The sequence below is a fragment of the Myotis brandtii genome, unplaced genomic scaffold, assembly GCF_000412655.1.
Source record: "Myotis brandtii unplaced genomic scaffold, ASM41265v1 scaffold123, whole genome shotgun sequence".
Lineage (NCBI taxonomy): Eukaryota > Metazoa > Chordata > Mammalia > Chiroptera > Vespertilionidae > Myotis > Myotis brandtii.
Genome location: NW_005354291.1, coordinates 11,882,264 through 11,889,266, shown reverse-complemented (window position 1 = coordinate 11,889,266; position 7,003 = coordinate 11,882,264). Strand labels below are relative to the sequence as shown.

The 7,003-nt window shown below is 41.5% G+C and overlaps 1 long non-coding RNA gene across 1 annotated transcript; it reads left to right on the top strand.

Annotated features, from left to right (window-relative positions):
* Positions 1 to 2,234: 2,234 nt before the first annotated feature.
* Positions 2,235 to 5,089, top strand: LOC106724885. The gene is made up of 3 exons (XR_001360721.1): positions 2,235 to 2,300; positions 3,766 to 3,870; positions 4,687 to 5,089. It is a non-coding gene; the product is annotated as an uncharacterized LOC106724885 (long non-coding RNA).
* The last annotated feature ends 1,914 nt before the right edge of the window (positions 5,090 to 7,003 follow it).

Here is a 7,003-nt window from a genome sequence, read left to right as displayed (position 1 = left end):
GTGTTCCTCCGCTAACATAGCAAGTGCTACATCAGTGAGCCAGGATGGCGAAGGCTTTGATTGTTTTTTATTTTTAATGTTCCTTCTAGGCTCCAGACTCACTGGAGTCATCCTGACACAAAATGCTTTGCCCAGCACAATGGGATGCCCTTTACCTAGTACAAGAGTGAGTCTCACAAAGGTGCTGCCTTCCCCCCAAAACAAACAACGGAAATGCATCAGGAGAGCCCAACTGCAGACAGAATGCACATCTTGAAGCAGAAGCCACTACGGGATTCCTCAGATGAAAGCCGATTTCAATGAACATTGTGTTTCAAAGCCTGCTTCCTCTTGCTCTGTAAGAGCTGCAGAACGAACATCCCACTTGCGTCTGCTGACACAAAGAATGCTGCGGCGGGGAGATCTTATCAAGCCTTCCTGTGCCACAGTAACAGAGCTCCGGTTGTGTCTTGTAAGAATTGCTCATTGTTTCACGGGGACGACTGGCTCCTTTGGGTGGGATCTGATGGCATCTCATGGCGTGGAGGTAGGTGGTGCTGGGAGGTCAGCCAACCATGTGACCCAGCTTGCTGGCTTCAGGGAAGTCAGAGGAGCAAACTTCACCCAGGTCTGTTGAAGAACTAAACATTTCAAATTAAACTATTAAAAGACACATGTGCTGTTTACTAACTAGTATCTTCAACTGCACAAGTTAGGAACAAAAATTAGAAGAGATAATCAGGGTTTCTCTGTTGGTATAAGCTGTTTCTTCTCTTTTAATCAATTCACTCAATTTTTTATGATAAAATTAAAAAGAATAAAGGAGAAATTTATTGATTTAAAACCATCTCTGGAGAATTTAGAAGCTAATAAAGAAAACTTTAGCTTGGTGGTGCTCAGTGGTTGAGGTTTGACCCAGGAACTAAGAGGTCACTGGTTTGATTCCTGGTCAGGGCATATGCCCAGGTTGCAAGCTCAATCCCCAGTAGGGGGCATGCAGGAGCTAGCCAATCGATGCTTCTCTCTCACCATGTTTTTACCTCTCTATTCTCACTAACTACCTCTATCTGAAATCAATAAAAACATTTTATAAAAAAGAAAACTGTAGCATTTATGACATAAATCTGAAAAATATGTATTTGTTTTATGAGTATGAACTTCAGGTTTAAAATAATCACATTTATATTTAAGGGTGAAAGGTAACAATATTGGATTAATTAAAATTGGCCAATTCTAAATAATGCATCATTTGCTTAGAAAGTTCATGGCTTCTCAGTTTTGGCCTCTTATAAAAGTAAAATGAATGGTTACCTGATCATCTATATGGAGAGTAGATTTGGATTTTCTTCCCTTTCCTCTTCTTTCTAAAGGCTTGCTGCAGTAATTGGTACATATGAGAAATATGTAACAGTCAGTAAGATATGCCCAGCAAAAAAAAGGGACCATGAGTTCCCTAAAAGGACAATTCCCTTCTATATCTCCATGTAGTACTTTCTGAAATGCCCTCTGCCCTAAATGTACCCATATGCCGTTATTTCAACAACAACAACAACAACAAAAACCCCAAGAATTCTCCTATTGCTCAATACAGGTTTTGAGGATGAAGATATTACCAAAATACCATCCCTCTTATTAACATATTTATTATTGAAATGATCAAATGTTGTAATTAGTTATGTATAAATTTGATTTCTCTCAGTGAACTGCGAGCATCTTGAGGAAAGAAGCTTAATCATATTGATTTCCTGTCTCCATTGCCAAGCTCAATGTCTTATACATATTAGTGTTTACAAAATATTTATTGGATGGATGGATGCATGCATGCATGCATGCATGGATGGACAGATGGGTGGTAGATAATTGGCTGATTATGCTGCAGTACCCACAATTAAAAATGGACATTTGATTGTGGTTGTCTACATGGTTCTTGCCATGACCAGACCTGTTAACCTTCGAGGCCTGTATTATCCCACTCTTAAATACATGGAATCAAGAGAGTTTTTTAAATCACATTGTCCAACTCCTTTCATTTACAATTGAGGAAATGAGATTCAGAGAGAGAATCCGATTTATCCATAGTCCCCAGTTAAGTAAGTGCCAGATCTGGGTTAAAATCCATTTCTCTTGCTTTTCAGTCAGATGCCCACTACATTAGGTTGTTTTCCATGACTCATATTTAGAGGCTTACAGGGACCCTGTGGAGCAATCGGTCACTCCTGACTTATCTGAACAAAGAGAGAGAAAACTAGGCTAGAGTAAAATTAGGGGAAAGGAGCCGCGCTGGGGCTGCTGAATTCCTATGTGGATGGTGCTGAAGAAAGGTAAGAATAAGAATGACTCATCTTTATTTAGGCTGATGTCATTCCATGTTTCTCTGAGAATATGCCATATTCAAAATTCAGTGGGTAGTGTCCTATTCTCTCCCTAGTCTCCTAGGCTATCAGTGGTTCTGCTTCTCTGACTGATGCTCAGTCACACTGCATCTTCTAAATGCTTGTGATTGACTTCTACTTAAAATGCTGTTCATTAAGAATTTAACCTTTTAGTTTAAACTATTTTAGAATAAACATATAACAACACAGATGAGTCTCAAAATAATTATGCTGAGCGAAATAAGCCAGGCATAAAAAGAGCACATACTGCATGATTCCGTTTATACAAAACTCTAGAAAATGCGAACTATTTTAGGGTGAGTAAGAAAAAACACATCATTGGGTGCCTTGGAGGTGGAAAGGAGAGGCAGGGGGAGGGGGTTAGAAAGAGAAAGTAGTAAACTTTTGAGGATGATGAATATCTTCACTCTTTTGAATATAGTGATAGTTTCATGGGTGTATGCATGTCAAAGCTTATCAAAGTAAGTATGTGCAGTTTACTGCATGTCAATTACACATCAATAACACTGAGGGTTGTTTGTTTTTTTTTTTTAAGGAATTTAACCTTTTAAAATTCAACCAAAATACTGCATTAGTCAGGGTTCAATGACAGAAGCACGAACACTACAATGTCTATATCTATATGTCATATAGTTATAGGAATTTGACCTTATATAAATGTGATGTATGGTTAGGTCATGTCTGTAAAGTTGTCCCCACGTCTGATGCTGGAGCTTGAAGTCCAAGGACAGGCTGTCAGGAACAGAAGATGGATATAAAATGGGGAAGAGCCAGAACAAGCTGGAACCCACAAGCACAAGCACAAGGACAGCCTGAAACTTGTCATAGTTCTTAATGCGTCTGACTTCGGTTGCATGGCTGCCCTGAAGAAGCAGAGCCCGTCATCAGAGAGCTAAACACACACACCTGGCCATGGAGTTGGAGGAGCTGGAGGAGGGGTTGGGGGAGGTGGAGTCCTTACAGACCCAGCTGCTGCCCCAGGCAGGAGGTGAGACAGCAGAGAAGAGGCAACAGTATGAGCTATAAAATTGCTGCTGCTTCACTCCCCCTCCAAATGCTGCACAAGAGTGTCTTCTCTGGCCCGCTCTAACCAGAAATTCCTGTCACTGACATTTCAGGTACCATTGGACCTTCTGGATTATATGGTGGCAGAGCTGCTGTCACAGCAGCCTGGACTTCTTAAAGAGCTTCCTCTCATTCGGGGCCCTCCCTACTCAGAATTGCTAGGTTTTTGGGTCATTCAGTAAATGGGTCAGAAAGAGTACTCAACATGCCTTAGACTGGACCCCTAGACATTTTGCTGAGGTTTGAGGTCCCTGATTTTTTGTGATTTGTTTCCCACCCTCTGGCATGCAAACATCTGATCGGTAAGTCGCTACTTTCTGCTCATCAGGTGCAGGAATCAGAGAAACTAGAGTAGAACCCAGAGGAAGATGAAGCACTTGCAAGCCAGCCACTGCCTCACACATGTCAGGACAGCCAGCAGAGAAGTAGCAGTGTGAGTGAGCTCAAATACAGCTGCTGCTTCGCTTCTATCCTCCACATTTCCTACAAGCATCTTTCTTATCACCCACCTTAACCAGAAGTATACAGGAACAGGAATTCTGGGAAATGGAGCTCATCCTAGCCAAGCCAACACATCACAAAACTACCATAAATATAATTTATAGATTATTATAGGGTAGAGAATTCAATCTTTTTTAAAAAAAGGTAGTAGATGCCTATCCTGGCATGATCTTCTTTCCTGAAGAAACTATCTGACAAAATGATGTCTCTCACCTAGAAGGCCTTGAGTCCATAGAATATATGTGTGTTCTGGCCCTGGGGAGATTATAAAGAGAGCTAATTCTAGAATTATGTATTATTTTTTAAAATAAATAACTGCTTAACAGTGTGGAAATGTTTTCACAGTTTGAGTCTATTTATCAATTGCTTTTTCCAGAAAGACTGAAATTCATTTAGGTTTGAGTTTTCTTTCTGTTGTTTTTTTTTTTTAATGCTTAGCCTTCAAAGAATTAGAATTTGCTTTTAAGGTAAAGAGTGTGCTGCAGTGCGACATGCTCTTGCATTGTGATGAAAAGACAGCCTCAGAATTTGCTCTCTGGGGAGCTGGCGTGCTGCTCGTCCTGCTGCTGCTGAGGGAAGGGGCATTGTGGTGGCAGAATTGGCTGTCCCAGAAGAAGAAAGCATCCCAATCTGTGGAGCTGCTCCATTGCAGGCAGCCCTCTTTTCTCGTGTTTCTGAAGTCTATCTTCTAAGAGAGAGCTGACATCCACTTCCGCTTTTATCACCTGAGTCTCTGCGTTTCTCTTAGGAAATGGCGAGAATGGAGTGTGTATGTGCTGAGCGAATGCCAGGAGGATAAGCTTTGCAATGATTGAAAGGACAACATTCACAACAGAGAGCAGCTAAAGGAAGAGAAAGAGCAAATGAGACCAAGGGGAAAGTGGTTTTCAGATGGGCCCTTCCTTATCACAAACCAATTCATGACTTCCTGATGAAGACATTTGTCCACCCAAAAGTGCCGGTGCTTCTAGAAATTCCCATCACGGGATAAAACTGTCAGCACCTGCCTCAGACACAGGAGTCGGGAAAGACCACCAGCGGGAAAGAGACTGACATGCACAGCGTGACCATTTTAGTGACAAAATGTGTTCTCTTAGTTAATTTGTTGAATGGAAGATTACAAAAAAGATATATGGTGTCTTTAACATAGTATTGGCTGAATATTCATTTAACAAAAATAATTGGATGATTGACTAAGAAGAGTCACATTTGCTCTTTTACAGGCATTTGGCAAACATTTGGTCTTATCCCAAAAGCATTTTGATTCCTCCCCGCCCCCCGACCCCCATCACCACCATTTTGGTCCTTGATGCTTTAAAATCTCAAGTAAAGTTGGTCCTTAGCATGAGAGTGTGTTAGGATCACAATGGACAGAGACCCTGAACAAAGGAACAAAGAAGGGAGGAACACAGAACAGCAAGCGGGGGGAGGGGAATCATGGAAAATTTCCACCCATGGGTAGATACACCCTCATGCAAACAAAACTTCTGAGCTAATGCTTTATTTTATAAAAATGTGATAAAACACTTGATAAGCCCTGAGAGGACAAGCAATAGTTTTGTTCTGTGTGTTTTTTTTAATCCACCAAAATCCACATGCAGAACTGTTGAAGGGAAAAACGTTTGGTCATATCTGTTTCCAAATGCTATTTCCTTTCCGGAGCCTCAGAAGGGTGAGTGGCTGTCAAAAGTGAGAGGCTGTGTGTCAGCAGCTCTGATCCCGCGTCTGCCCTGTTCTGACCAGGTCCTCTGCCACCGCTAACTGGCCAGCTCTGGCAGGAGGCTGTCGGCTGGGTTTTGCAGGCACATTTCTCTGGCCGTTGCTGTTCTCCAGCTCTGCCGTTTGCTCTGCATCGCTCAGGAGAAGTCAGAGCGAGGCAGAGGCAAGCCCCTGGTGAGCTTTTCTCCTTCATCTCCAGTGGTCTGTACTGGGAGCCAAATGACCAAGGTCCCCTGAGAACGCTGCCCTTGTTCTTCCCTCAATACGTCTTTGAACAACTTTGTAAAAAAAAAAAAAGTCTGCATATTTTTATGATCATACTAAAATAAAATTGCTTCAATTCTGTTGCTAATACTAAGCACTTGAATATGTCAAATATGATCTTAAAAATCTGGCTATTGGATAAGCTTTTCCCTAAAAATGATGTAACTCTTCTCTTCCATTTTCTTTGGTACGTATTTGACTTTCGACTGCCAGGCCCAAGAACAGATGCTGTTTATTTGTGGCCCTGTGTGATATGTGACTCTGGTGCTTTACAGCTTTCACAGAGATTTCACACACAGTAATCTCAATGGGCCCTCAGATAGTCCTGTGAGGTGGGTAGAGTTGATGGTATTTCTACTACCATTTCTCATAGGAGAAAAGGAGAATAAATAAGTTATGTCACATAGCCAAGGTCACGCTGCACTTCAGGGATGGAACTAGATTACAACAGAGTCATCTATCTAGAGGGTTTTTTTTAAAATATATATTTTATTGACTTCAGAGAGGGAGAGAGAGAGAGAGAGAGAGAGAGAGAGAGAGAGATGCATCAATGAGAGAGAAACAGAGAATCACTGATCAGCTGCCTCCTGCACACCGCCTATTGGGGATCGAGCCCATAACCCAGGCATGTGCCCTCGATCAGAATCCAACCCAGGACCTTTCAGTCCTCAGGCCGACGCTCTATCCACTGAGCCAAAGCAGCTAGGGCTAGAGGTTTTTGTTTTTTAATCTATTTCATCACACCAAGCCATCTTTATGAAGGAAAGATGCATACATCTTTATAATTCAACATTCTGGTTAAATATTTGCAAAATTAGAGCCACAATTATAGCCATGGTTTGCTGGTCTCAGTAGGCATCAACTTTTTTTATAGTTCCATATTCTCTTTTCTACCACTATTATCATTTTCTTCCCTATCCATCATCCCCTATTTAACATTCATAAAAGTAATAACATTCTCTTCTATCTTTTCTCTCTTCTTTCCACCCCTTTCTCCTTTTTCTCTCCCTATTTATCCTTCTCTCTGTCCCAATCTCTCTCTCTCTCTCTCTCTCTCTCTCTCTCTCTCTCTCTCTCCATCT